Consider the following 15,246-nt stretch of genomic DNA (forward strand, 5'->3'; position numbering starts at 1 on the left):
TTTAACCCCTTCCAATCCACTGTCTGACGTCTTCAGACATTCTGATTGAAGGCTGTACAGCTCCGATGTCGGAAGACATCCGGCAGGGTTGTCTTGCTGTATATTACTGGCCGCTCTGTTGTCGGGGGGGGGGGGGGGGGGGGCCTCTCCAGCATGTCCCATACTGCAGTACTGGCTCTAGCCAGCATTGTATAATGGCAGAAAGAGAAAACCCCCTAGGAAACCTTGAATCCAAAATTGGATTGCAAAGGGTTAAGAGAAATACAGTCAAAACTATCTTCTGGGAGTTCAAAAGGTTCAGTAAAGTGAGCAATTATAAAGTTAACGCCCAAAAGTCTGAGGTCTTGAACATCACACCCGCAGGCAGAGGCGTCTTTCCTGGAAAAATCGTTTCCCTTCCGTTGGTGTCGCTCAAGTATAAAGTACCTGGGTATACAACTACCTACAGAAGTGTCCTAGGTATTCAAGCTTAACTTTCTCCCATTCGCTGCAAGAATGGAGGGAGACCTGAATAGATGGGGACCCCTGTTTGTCTCTTGGAGTGGTAGGGCCAATGTGGTCAAGATGAACATACTACCCAAATTCTTATACTTATGTCAAACCATCCCGATTAGACTCCCTAGAACATACCTGAAGAGACTGAGAACCCTGATCACAGCATTTGTGCGGAGAGGACACAAGCCGCGTATGCGCTTCTCATTACTCACGAGAGAGAAGGAAAAAGGAGGCCTTGGCCTCCCCGACTTCACTCTTTACTATAAGGCCAGTATATCCAACTGTGTTTTAGACATACTGAAAAATAAATCATCAAAATTGTGGGTGGAAACAGAACATGAAGGGGATGTGGGACACATGCAAGCAGCTTTCTGGATCCCCCCAAAAATGATCAAGGGCCTACCCATTCCATCTCCATTCTGTACCCAACTCATTGAAAACTGGGCGAGCTTTGCAACCCTAAACGGCCTGGTTAACATACCAGGTCCTCTCACACCTCTAGTTTTCAACCCCCAGTTTGAGGCCACCTTTAGAGGCCCCTCCCTGCTGGTGCTCCCGAACTTTCCAATCCCAAGACTGGGAGACGTTGTGTCACTATCAGGCTTAAAACCACTATCGGAGATTCTGGGAGAGAACGAGACACGACCAGGTTATTGGTTACAATACTTTCAACTAAGACGTTTTGTACGTTCACTGACGCCACGGGCGAATACACTTGTGATCCCCACAGAATATGAGCAATTTTGTCTCTCCTCCTCACTCCCCAGACACATGATCTCCAGACTCTATAAATCACTGCTGTCTCGGGAGGCGGAGGGAGAGGACCCAGACTATGTGGGGGCCTGGGAGAGGGAATTGAGTAAGAGCTTCTCCTATGAGAACTGGAAGAAAACCTGGGTGTTAACACATAAGCTCTAATCTGATTGTAAAGTTCAAGACCTGAATTACAGAATTCTTTCCAGATGGTACAGAACCCCGGATCGGCTCCAGAGGATGTTCCCCCAGACTTCTCCCACTTGTTGGCGATGTAATAACAATAGGGGCATGATGACCCACATCTGGTGGGGATGTCCTCAGGTGTTGAGCCTCTGGGGAGAAGTAATAGAACTCTACAACCACATCTGTCACGAGAGAGTTGTGCCCACCCCGGAATTGGCACTGCTATCCATGTTCCCCGGATCGGTGAGGGAGGCCAAGACCAGCCTCCTTAGATTTTTCGTTATAGCAACTAGGAGAATTATCCCAAAACTATGGCGCACTACAACTGCCCCATCCTGAGTGATGTGGGTAGAGGAACTACATATGCTCATGCACTTTGATGAGCTGGGAGCAGAGGATTCAGATAGTTGGGAGGAAAATTACCGCACATGGAGGATGTGATTGGCCTTCAGGTCCTCAGATAGACTGGGGAGGTGGATAGATTCAGGCGCCCTCTAGGGTGACGGGACCTCACCCTGGGGAGTAGACCCTGATGGGGAGTGCACCTTATTCCCGTGACCCCACCCCCACCCTTCCTGCTAGACCTTTTCCTCTGTCTCTGTTCTCAAGGATGAAAACCAGCTAGCATAAGCCCCCAGGTTTAGAATAGTAGAGAAAACGCCAGTGAACACCCGTACAGCCCAGATATCCCAGAAATGCAAGCAAGACACACTGTCCGACCACTGCTTTTCGGGTAGCGCAACGTATTTTCTAAAAGACCAATATGGCTGACTTGTGGAGCCCCCCCACCCCCTGCCATCACCACCACCTGCATGTTGACTACATGTAGATTACTATACCACACTGCCCCCCCCCCCTTCCCACACACACACACACACACACACACACACAGACACACACCTAATCCCTTTCCCTCTTATTGATTGATACCATGTATACTGGAAAATGTTTAATAAAAACCCTTTGATCCAAAACTATTTTCTAATATGTCATAAGCAGAGGTGTGAAAAGGAAATGAAAGGGATTTTCTGCCCTTTTTTAAACTGTATCCTATGCTGTGCTTTGCCACAGAATTGCACTTTTAAGGTCTTTAGATCTTATTCCTTTTGGAAATAATTCATTATCTGAGATGTGGTTTTCTCATATCTATTACTGCCATATCAAAATGTTGTGTTTGGGTAAGTTTTTTCTATGTAATTAACCCCTTAACAACCTTTTGATGGCCTCCTGGGACCAGCAAAAGACCGCCTGCCTGTGGAATAGAGCTACGGGCCCAGGAGGTGTCATAGCTGCAGGCTCTCACCTACCGTAGGTAGGTGGGAGTCTGGAGCACACACTCAGGGCTGCGGTTTGCAGTCCCCAGTCATCCAATTCTCATATCTAACATATATAAGTGACCACATTAAAGTGCATGGCGGAGCACGAAGGGTGACTGTTTCAGCTCCCCTCAGTGATCGGATCGCTTTGAGGGGCTGAAATGGCCTGCCTGCCGCAGTCTCCCACCACCATCTTCCTTTCCGGCGTCCCGTCTTCATGCGCTGCGCCTGCACCCGTGGCCAAAATGGCAGGCGCAAGCACAATGGAAGGAGAGACCCAGGAAATGTGAAATTTTTGGCGTTTGGCAGTGGAGAGCAGACAGAAGAGACTGGGGTCTGCAGTTTGCAGTTTTCATGCATGAGATCGCTATTATCAGTGATAATAGCAACCTAATGCAAAGTAGAAAAAAAGTTTTTAAAAATTAAATAAAAGTTGAAGTTTCAGTTCTGCTCATGGATCGGATCCATGAGGAGAGCTGAAAGTACTCACCTCTGTCCTCCACAATGTCTGCAGCGTTCTGGTCCTTTCTGGAAAATGTCAGGCACATGCGCAGAAGGCTGGGGAGCCCGGGAGATTTTAAAATCTACCTGCTCCTGGCTAGCATGAGTAACCAAGAGCAGGGAGATGTTACCGGGGACCATGGTATGCGGTCCAGGTCACATAATCGCTGTTATCGAATGGATAATGGCGATCACGTAAAGTAAAAAAACTGTGTAAAAAAAAAAGTTTAAAATAAAGTTTAAGTTTCATCTCCCCTCACAGATCATATCTGTGAGGGGAGATGAAATTACGTACCTTTATCCACAGACCTCAGCCCCACTTCTGCGCATGTGCCAATCAGCAAAAAGAGAGACACATGCGCAAAAGCCATGTACATAATACCAAACGTAGCCGAGAGCCTGGAGATTTCACGGGCATTTGTGGTACGTGGTCCATGGTCACATGATCACCGTTATCCAGTGGATATCGGCGATCATGTAAAAGTATAAAAGCATTAAAGTTTAACCTCCTGTCACGGATCTGATTCATGAAAGGAGGTGAAATTACTTACCTAGGACCTCCGGCGATGTCCCCCGAGGGGATCTTTACCCGTGGACCTTTCCCCAGTTTCGGCGCATGCGCCGTCGGCAAAATGGTACATGCATGTGCAGAAGCTGGGGAGGACCCAGGAAATTTAAAATCTCCTTGCTCCTGGTTAATAAAGGTAGCCGAGAGCCTGGAGCAGTGACCGAGGGCCGTGATATGCAGTCCCCAGTTATGAGATCGCCGTTATGTATAATGTATAATGTATAATGGCGATCACGTAAAAGTAAGTTGAAGTTTAATCTACCTTCACCGATACAATCCGTGAGGAGAGATGAAACTTCTTACTGGAGGCCTCCACATTTGAACGCCAACATGATCCTCCTTCACGGACCTTCTCTGACTCCTGCGCATGCGCCCACCAGTAAAATGCCGGACACATGTGCAAAAGCCAGGGAGGGCCTGGGAAAATGTAAATCTCCTTGCTCCAAGCTATGAAAGGTCGCCAAGAGCCTGTAGCAGTGACCAATGGCGTTGTTGAGCAGTCCCTGGTCATGTGATAAAAAGGCAGCAATCTACCTTAGGCGGTCTCAGACGACTGCATAGAAATTGCAGATTCTGTATGCTTTTGATCCACGGTAATACGCGGACCAATCAAATGCATTGGATTATACAATTCTGCTCACATTATTGGGTCAGAATTATGTAATCCACTTGCAGAAAACAGAACGCAGCATGTTCTATTTTACTGTGGGTATCCACAACATAGAGCCCATTGTTTGCTGTGTCCTGAATTTTGCTTGAAATGGAGGACTTATGCTTGTAGGTGTAAATTTCGGTTAACTGTTCAGGTGTAAGCGACAGCCCCAACTCTTTCTCCCAAGCTAAGACATAAGAAGGTATGGAGTTCTCCGTGTCCAGCATTAGAATATTATGCATACGTTAAAGGGTATGGTGCGAGGGACCTGTCCCACTACAGAGTTGCTCAAGTGAGGTCTTTGCTCATGAGAATCCCATTGCCTAGAGTAGAGAAAGGAGAAAATGCCTAATTTGATGAATTTGCCAGAAATTCAACTGCATCGGGTCTGTGATGTTGGTGAACTCATCTACCAACAACCTATGCCCCTCTGAGATAAAATGGTTTGTTCTAAACCTGCCATTGCGGAGCCACAATTTGAAACCCAGCAACCTCTAGACTGGAGGGAAGGCTGGGTTACCTAGGATGGGAAATAGGGGTGAGGGCTTGGGTGAAACCCCAGGCTTGTGGAGAACCTGAGACAGCACTCTAAGAGTGGGTCCTATTGTAGGATGCATCACAGAAGGGGAAATATAGAAACATAAAAACAATCACAGAAAACGGCCATATACTTACTCACTAAGGAGTGCATATATATGCATCCTCCTCTCACTATGCAGATAGCAGACTACCAGATGAGGGAGATAATAACACCTGTGCAGGACACCGATGAGACAACCACTCACACTGCCTCTTGATAATGAGGGGGGTGGCTGCTTGGTGTATACTCCCACACAGAGTGGATACAAAGTGCCAGATCATTCTGATACATGTAGTTCACCATGCAAACCAGCAACCTATTAATGACGCCATAATAATTTGGCGGGTTGCCATGTACTTCCAATAGTGAACCACATTGGTACTGCCACCCTGGGCTCACCCTGGAGTCCTAAAGCCACGCTACATGTGAATGATAGATAATAAATGCAAGGCATTGGTTGGATTTTAGCCAAGATACATGAGCCCACTAACCACATCACGGTTCCTTGCATGTAGTGGGTCCCTACACTAATATAAATACATTACAGAAGGGGAAATATAGAAACACAAAAACAATCACAGAAAATGGCCATATACTTACTCACTAAGGAATGCATAAAGATGTATCCTCTCACCATGCAGGTAGCTGACTACCAGATGAGGGAGCTAATTGCACCTGTGTGGGGCACCGATGAGACACTCACAGTGCAAGGAGCGTGATCTACGGCCACCAGCTGTTTACCCAGGGAACCACATTCTGAAATGTATTTTTTGCAATAAAACATCTCCTTTTAACATAAGTTAAATATGTTCCATCTTCCTTATTTGAATATAACCTTTATTGATTAAAGGTTGATTATCTCAATTAAAAACGTGTACACATATACATATACATAAATCCTATTCTTTGTGTGACCTCCAGGTCACACATTTATTAATATAAAACATATCCAGGGTGAATGAACTAGTCCTCATATATTGAAGTCCTAATACACTGAACACCCGCCTCTCAGGTTATCATATCTAGGTGCTCAATAAATCATCATATATTATAACCGTACTCAACAGATCATATATATGTCAGATTTATATCTAATCTCACTTGTCAATACTAGATGAAACTCCTGATAACGAGATGGAAAGGCTTAGTTCGCTCCTATTTTTTTGGATACCAACTACCTATCTCTGATAAATAGAGATCATTAAGGTTCTACATACGGACTGATATAGTTACAGAGAGATGTATGGGTCATCTGTATACATAAGTGTCTTAGACCATGACACCCATGCATACATTTTTCTCCATTGTTGTCACAGTCAATGACTTTGGGTTGACATTCAGAGATATGCGATTATTTATTTATTTCTCTAATTCATTGGATGTGCCACTACCTTGCCACCATCTGATGTTCTATAGCTGTAGGCACAACCTCTACCATCAACCAGAGGTCCTATTATTTCTCTTAGCCTAAGTAGGCTTGTTCAGCAGCTTTACAATTTCTCATCCACACATCCCACCACTTGGAATCTATTATGCAGCTGGTGCTGTTATTACTTCAAGCACAGCATTCACTGTTTTTGTACCCATACACTCATTCACAGTCCATATAGTATAAAATAGACTTTTCCCTATCGGGGTAGGTGATTCGGATATGACTCACATCTGTCTATTAGATATTCTCTACAGCTAAATAGCTTCTATTCTAGATAACTCTCTGGCTAACTGATCGCCGAGGACTCTACCACTTCCTCCATGCACTGCCAGCTACTTGAAACTATTAGGAGCTCTGTATAGCATCCCATAGCTCCCACTTCCCCATTAACGTGTTTCTACAGCTCTGTATAGATTTCTTATGCTGTTTCCTCAGCAACATAATGCAAATTGTGCTTTTTATGACCAATTCAGTTTTAAAGTGGTTTTGGTGGGCCAATGATTTGGCCACAGATTTTCTTGTGGATTTTCCATCGTTATGCCTCCTTTATTTGAAGGGGTAAAATTTGTGGTGAAAATCTGCAGCATAATTTGACATGTTGTAGATTTAACATCCATAGTACAGATTAATTTACCTCGGCACTTTTCTTTCAAACTGAAAAGAATTATGGTCTGAAACTAAGTGAAATGGAGACCAAAGACATGTCTGCCCCACATATTAAATTATGTTTTTCACCCAGCCCTGAAAAAAAACTGAAATAAAATAAAAGTTATACAATACATTATATGTAAAAACAATAGCTTGCCATGCAAAAAACAAGCCCTCATATGTTCATTTGGATGGTAAAATAAGAAAGTTATAGCTTTTGAAAAACTGGAGAGGAAAATCCCCCCAAATTTAGGTCCAAAATAACCGTGTCTCTAACAGGTCAAGGGATAAGCAACTATGATTATGCTTTTTCTTTACAGGGTTCTGTCAATACTTACCTATTAGAGATGAGCGAACGTACTCGTCCGAGCTGGATACTCGTTCGAGTATTAGCGTGTTCGACATGCTCGTTATTCGAAACGAGCACCACGCGATGTTCGAGTTACTTTCACTTTCATCTCTGAGACGTTAGCGCGCTTTTCTGGCCAATAGAAAGACAGGGAAGGCATTACAACTTCCCCCTGCGACGTTCAAGCCCTATACCACCCCCTGCAGTGAGTGGCTGGCGAGATCAGGTGTCACCCGAGTATATAAATCGGCCCCTCCCGCGGCTCGCCACAGATGCGTTCTGACAGAGATCAGGGAAAGTGCTGTCTTGCTGGAGTTGCTATAGGGAGAGTGTTAGGACTATTTTAGGCTTCAAGAACCCCAAGGGTCCTTCTTAGGGCCACATCTAACCGTGTGCAGTAGTGTGGAGGCTGCTTTTTGCAGTGTTGCACTTTTTTTTTTTTTTTTTGTATATTGGCCGTGCAGAGCATTGCGCCCTGCAGTAATTATACATAGTCCAGGGCCAGTAGTGGTGGTGAGGCAGGGACAGAAGACATATTTATTGAATATAGGCAGTGGGCCTTTCCAAAAACATTTGGGAAAAAAAATCTATTTGGGCTGCCTGTGACTGTCCTCAGTGTACTGGGTCTGTGCTGGGGGTAGTTGTCCTAATTCATACGCAGCCAGCTAAGGGTTACAGCAGGCTTGCGCAAAATTATTTCCTGGCTCTGTGTTGGCTGTTACATCACCGCATTATTCCAGTCCACAGTGCAACAGTCTGCAGTTATTTTACATACTCCAGGGCCAGTAGTGGTGACGCAGAGAGAGAAGACATATACAGTGTATATAGGCAGTGGGCCTTTCCAAAAACATTTGGGAAAAAAAATCTATTTGGGCTGCCTGTGACCGTCCTCAGTGTACTGGGTCTGTGCTGGGGGCAGTTGTCCTAATTCATACGCAGCCAGCTAAGTGTTACAGCAGGCTTGCGCAAAATTATTTCCTGGCTCTGTGTTGGCTGTTACATCACCGCTGTATTCCAGTCCACAGTGCAACAGTCTGCAGTTATTTTACATACTCCAGGGCCAGTAGTGGTGACGCAGAGAGAGAAGACATATACAGTGTATATAGGCAGTGGGCCTTTCCAAAAACATTTGGGAAAAAAATCTATTTGGGCTGCCTGTGACTGTCCTCAGTGTACTGGGTCTGTGCTGGGGGTAGTTGTCCTAATTCATACGCAGCCAGCTAAGTGTTACAGCAGGCTTGCGCAAAATTATTTCCTGGCTTTGCTGTGTGTTCCATAAGCGAAGTCAGCCTCCAACCACAGACCAATAAGCGGCACATTTAATTACAGCGTTCTGTTTCTGCACTACTGGTAATACACCATGCTGAGCGGTAGGGGTAGGCCTAGAGGACGTGGACGCGGGCGAGGACGCGGAGGCCCAAGTCAGGTGTGGGCACAGGCCGAGCTCCTGATCCAGGTGTATCGCAGCCGACTGCTGCGGGATTAGGAGAGAGGCACGTTTCTGGTGTCCCCACATTCATCTCACAATTATTGGGTCCACGCGGTAGACCTTTATTAGAAAATGAGCATTGTGAGCAGGTCCTGTCGTGGATGGCAGAAAGTGCATCCAGCAATCTATCGAACACCCAGAGTTCTGCGCCGTCCACTGCTGCAACTCTGAATCCTCTGGCTGTTGCTCCTCCTTCCTCCCAGCCTCCTTACTCCATTACAATGACACATTCTGAGGAGCAGGCAGACTCCCAGGAACTGTTCCCGGGCCCCTGCCTAGAATGGGCAGCAAGGGTTCCGAATCCTCTCCCACTGGAGGAGTTTGTCGTGACCGATGCCCAACCTTTGGAAAGTTTCCGGGGTCCGGGGGATGAGGCTGGGGACTTCGGGCAACTGTCTCAAGACCTTTCAGTGGGTGAGGAGGACGATGGCGATGAGACACAGTTGTCTATCAGTGAGGTAGTAGTAAGGGCAGGAAGTCCGAGGGAGGAGCGCACAGAGGATTCGGAGGAAGAGCAGCAGGACGATGAGGTGACTGACCCCACCTGGTTTGCTACGCGTACTGAGGACAGGTCTTCAGAGGGGGAGGCAAGGGCAGCAGCAGGGCAGGTTGCAAGAGGCAGTGCGGTGTCCAGGGGTAGAGGCAGGGCCAGACAGAATAATCCACCAACTGTTTCCCAAAGCGCCCCCTCGCGCCATGCCACCCTACAGAGGCCGAGGTGCTCAAAGGTCTGGCAGTTTTTCACTAAGAGTGCAGACGACCGACGAACAGTGGTGTGCAACCTGTGTCGCGCCAAGATCAGCCGGGGAGCCACCACCACCAGCCTCACCACCACCAGCATGCGCAGGCATATGATGGACAAGCACCCCACAAGGTGGGACGAAGGCCGTTCACCGCCTCCGGTTTGCACCGCTGCCTCTCCCCCTGTACCCCAACCTGCCACTGAGATCCAACCCCCCTCTCAGGACACAGGCACTACCGTCTCCTGGCCTGCACCCACACCCTCACCTCCGCTGTCCTCGGCCCCATCCAGCAATGTCTGTCAGCGCACCGTCCAGCCGTCGCTAGAGCAACTGTTGGAGCGCAAGCGCAAGTACGCCGCCACACACCCGCACGCTCAAGCGTTAAACGTGCACATAGCCAAATTTATCAGCCTGGAGATGCTGCCGTATAGGGTTGTGGAAACGGAGACGTTCAAAAGTATGATGGCGGCGGCGGCCCCGCGCTACTCAGTTCCCAGTCGCCACTACTTTTCCTGATGTGCCGTCCCAGCCCTGCACGACCACATCTCCCGCAACATTGTACGCGCCATCACCAACGCAGTTACTGCCAAGGTCCACTTAACAACAGACACGTGGACAAGCACAGGCGGGCAGGGCCACTATATCTCCCTGACGGCACATTGGGTGAATTTAGTGGAGGCTGGGACAGAGTCAGAGCCTGGGACCGCTCACGTCCTACCCACCCCTAGAATTGTGGGCCCCAGCTCGGTGGTGGTATCTGCGGCGGTGTATGCTTCCTCCACTAAACCACCCTCCTCCTCCTCCTCCGCAACCTCTGTCTTGCAATCAAGATGTGTCAGCAGCAGCACGTCGGCAGCAGTCGGTATCGCGCGGCGTGGCAGCACAGCGGTGGGCAAGCGTCAGCAGGCTGTGCTGAAACTACTCAGCTTAGGAGATAAGAGGCACAAGGCCCACGAACTGCTGCAGGGTCTGACAGAGCTGACCGACCGCTGGCTTGCGCCGCTGAGCCTCCAACCGGGCATGGTCGTGTGTGACAACGGCCGTAACCTGGTGGCGGCTCTGCAGCTCGGCAGCCTCACGCACGTGCCATGCCTGGCCCACGTCTTTAATTTGGTGGTTCAGCGCTTTCTGAAAAGCTACCCACGCTTGTCAGACCTGCTCGGAAAGGTGCGCCGGCTCTGCGCACATTTCCGCAAGTCCCACATGGACGCTGCCACCCTGCGCACCCTGCAACATCGGTTTCATCTGCCAGTGCACCGACTGCTGTGCTACGTGCCCACATGGTGGAACTCTACGCTCCACATGTTGGCCAGGCTCTATGAGCAGCGTAGAGCTATAGTGGAATACCAACTCCAACATGGGCGGCGCAGTGGGAGTCAGCCTCCTCAATTCTTTACAGAAGAGTGGGCCTGCTTGGCAGACATCTGCCAGGTCCTTGGAGACTTTGAGGAGTCTACCCAGATGGTGAGCGGCGATGCTGCAATCATTAGCGTCACCATTCCTCTGCTCTGCCTCTTGAGAAGTTCCCTGCAAAGCATAAAGGCAGACGCTTTGCGCTCAGAAACAGAGGCGGGGGAAGACAGTATGTCGCTGGATAGTCAGAGCACCCTCCTGTCTATATCTCAACGCGTTGAGGAGGAGGAGCATGAGGAGGATGAGGAGGAGGGGGAAGAGACAGCTTGGCCCACTGCTGATGGTACCCATGCTGCTTGCCTGTCATCCTTTCAGCATGTATGGCCTGAGGAGGAGGAGGAGGAGGAGGATCCTGAAAGTGATCTTCCTAGTGAGGACAGCCATGTGTTGCGTACAGGTACCCTGGCACACATGGCTGACTTCATGTTAGGATGCCTTTCTCGTGACCCTCGCGTTACACGCATTCTGGCCACTACGGATTACTGGGTGTACACACTGCTCGACCCACGGTATAAGGAGAACCTTTCCACTCTCATACCCGAAGAGGAAAGGGGTTCGAGAGTGATGCTATACCACAGGACCCTGGCGGACAAACTGATGGTAAAATTCCCATCCGACAGCGCTAGTGGCCGAAGGCGCATTTCCGAGGGCCAGGTAGCAGGGGAGGCGCAGAGATCAGGCAGCATGTACAGCACAGGCAGGGGAACACTCTCTAAGGCCTTTGCCAGCTTTCTGGCTCCCCAGCAAGACTGTGTCACCGGTCCCCAGTCAAGGCTGAGTCGGCAGGAGCACTGTAAAAGGATGGTGAGGGAGTACGTAGCCGATCGCACGACCGTCCTCCGTGACGCCTCTGCCCCCTACAACTACTGGGTGTCGAAGCTGGACACATGGCCTGAACTTGCGCTGTATGCCCTGGAGGTGCTTGCTTGTCCTGCGGCTAGCGTCTTGTCAGAGAGGGTGTTTAGTGCGGCTGGGGGAATCATCACAGATAAGCGTACCCGCCTGTCAACTGACAGTGCCGACAGGCTTACACTCATCAAGATGAACAAAGCCTGGATTTCCCCAGACTTCTCTTCTCCACCAGCGGACAGCAGCGATACCTAAACAATATGTAGGTTGCACCCACGGATGGAAGCATTGTTCTCTATCACCATCAAAAACGTGGACCTTTTAGCTTCATCAATCTGTGTATAATATTCATCCTCCTCCTCCTCCTCCTCCTGCTCCTCCTCCTGAAACCTGACGTAATCACGCCGAACGGGCAATTTTTCTTAGGCCCACAAGGCTCAGTCATATAATTTTTGTAAACAATTTTTATACGTTTCAATGCTCATTAAAGCGTTGAAACTTTCACCTGAACCAATTTTTATTTTAACTGGGCTGCCTCCAGGCCTAGTTACAAATTAAGCCACATTAACCAAAGCGATTAATGGGTTTCACCTGCCCTCTTGGTTGGGCATGGGCAATTTTTCTGACGTACATTAGTACTGTTGGTACACCAATTTTTTGGGGCCCTCGCCTACAGTGTAATCCAATTAATTTTTTGCCCACCTGCATTAAAGCTGATGTTACATCAGCTGTGTTGGTCACTGCAATGGGATATATTTATGTACCGCCGGTGGGTTCCAGGGAGCCACCCATGCTGTGGGTGCACACGGAATACCCATTGCGGAGTTGTACCTGCCTGTGACTATTTATAAAAAAACGCGGTCTGACTAGGGCATGCAGACACCTTGACAGAATGAATAGTATGTGGCACATAGGTTCCCCATTGCTATGCCCACGTGTGCAACTCCTGATGGAGGTGGCACAGGATTGGATTTCTCATTGCTTCTGTACAGCATTGTGGGCTATCGCCCCGCCCCTTTTAAAGAGGGTCGCTGCCTAGCCATGCCAACCCTCTGCAGTGTGTGCCTGCGGTTCCTCCTCATGGCAGACGCACTTATAAATAGACATGAGGCTGGTGTGGCATGAGTGCAGCTGAAGGCTGCGCAGGGACACTTTGGTGTGCGCTGTGGACACTGGGTCGTGCGGGGGGGTTGGGCAGCATGTAACCCAGGAGAAGTGGCAGCGGAATGTCATGCAGGCAGTGATTGTGCTTTGTTGGAGGTAGTGTGGTGCTTAGCTAAGGTATGCATTGCTAATGAGGGCTTTTCAGAAGTAAAAGTTGTTGGGAGGGGGGGGGGGGCACTCTTGCTGCTATTGTGACTTAATAGTGGGACCTGGGAACTTGAGATGCAGCCCAACATGTAGCCCCTCGCCTGCCCTATCCGTTGCTGTGTCGTTCCCATCACTTTCTTGAATTGCCCAGATTTTCACAAATGAAAACCTTAGCGAGCATCGGCGATATACAAAAATGCTCGGGTCGCCCATTGACTTCAATGGGGTTCATTACTCGAAACGAACCCTCGAGCATCGCGATAATTTCGTCCCGAGTAACGAGCACCCGAGCATTTTGGTGCTCATCTCTACTACCTATTCCTCCACCGTCAGTCTTCTTACCACATCTTCTTCTCGACGATCTTCTCCTGGCTTCTGCAGCCCCACGGGTCACCTCACTGCAAGCCGGTTGATTTTTCTTCTTCTAGCAATGAAGCATCCATTGCCAGCAGTCTCCTTCCTGCAGGGCAATGTACTCTGTCTCTAGGGATGTAGTGTTCACTGCCTAGCGGGGAATGCCGAGCTATTGGCGAAGATGCACATGCACGCTGTCCCGTGATAATAGTATATGAACACTTGCGGCGGGACAGCGCGCATGCACAGTCTCAGCAATAGTTTGGCATTCCATGCTAGGCAGTGAACGTTACGTCACTAGTGACATAATGTACATTGACCTGCAGGAAGAAGACTGTCAGCAATGTACATAACGTCACAGGAAGAAGATGATCCAGCCAGCTGGAGGTGTGGTGATATATTATCAGTATTTCATCCATATTTTATCAATATTTGATCAGTATTTGCCTCCGTATATTTAACATTGTACTGGAATACTGATCTGTAGTTGCCCAATAGAAAAGAATAGCAATATGAAGGCAAAAATGCAAAAAATAGGTCATGCTGTGTTTTTAAAACGGCCTTGAAAAATATGGCCATGTGAAAAAATCCATAGATTTTTACTAGCTCGGTAAAACAGGGATCAAATATGGCGCTAAGATACACTTGTCTGAAAATAGCCTCACTCTGCTTGGAGAGACGTTCGAATCAGCCAATGTACCTTGTGCAGCAATTCTACAATTGCTTTGTAGTCTGCCAATGTTTCATTTACTTCCAGGTACTCTAGTCTCCCCCACATTGCTGATGTATACTGATAGGGGGGGGGGGGCGCTAATAAAGCTACGGGACATAAATGAATGAAGAAATACATGCCTTTTAAGTATCTGTACTTACATTGTCAAAAGCTTTGACCCCTTTTTCATCATAGACAATTTTTCCTTCAATATTTGCACCTCCACGTTTCATCAGCCGTACCTGTATTCTGCTTTACCATCAACATAGACATAGCAGGGCTTGTTTAAAAAAAACAAAGATGTATTTTATATTAGACATGTTTTTTTTAATGCACATATTAGATAATAATAATAATCTTTATTTGTATAGCGCCAACATATTCCGCAGCGCTTACATAGACAGGGGGAAATACAGAAAGACAAAATACAAAAATTACAGAACCACGGTTACATAGTAATCAGTTAATTGGTACAATAGGGGTGAGGGTCCTGCTCCAACAAGCTTACATACTACGAATAGTGGGGTGATACAGAAGGTAAAGGGGCTGGAGATTTGCACAGTATGGTGAGGTGGAGAGTGAGGGATGCTATACACATAGACAATGGTCAGACATTTAGCCGTGTGACGGCAGAAACAGTATGACTGCAGGAGCGGTTTATGATGGCTAGCAGGGATTGCAGTCAGTAGGTCAGGGAGCATGTTATCAGGCGGAGAACAGAAGGGTTTGTTTAGGGAATGCTGTATGCCTCCCTGAAGAGGTGCGTTTTTAGAGCACGCCTGAAGTTCTGCGAGTCCTGGATTGCTCGGGTAGCCTTTGGTAGTGCATTCCAGAGGACCGGTGCTGCTCTGGAGAAGTCTTGGAGGCGGCAATGAGAAGTTCGAATTAAAGGGGC

The 15,246-nt window shown here is 48.1% G+C and overlaps 1 protein-coding gene across 1 annotated transcript in view; it reads left to right on the plus strand.

The window, feature by feature from the left end:
- LOC136628571 (CD109 antigen-like) overlaps positions 1 to 15,246 on the plus strand; it is a 177,187-nt gene that overhangs the window by 36,714 nt on the left and 125,227 nt on the right. The gene's annotated exons all lie outside the window — the stretch shown is intronic.

Source organism: Eleutherodactylus coqui, chromosome 1 (assembly GCF_035609145.1).
Source record: "Eleutherodactylus coqui strain aEleCoq1 chromosome 1, aEleCoq1.hap1, whole genome shotgun sequence".
Classification (NCBI taxonomy): Eukaryota; Metazoa; Chordata; class Amphibia; order Anura; family Eleutherodactylidae; genus Eleutherodactylus; species Eleutherodactylus coqui.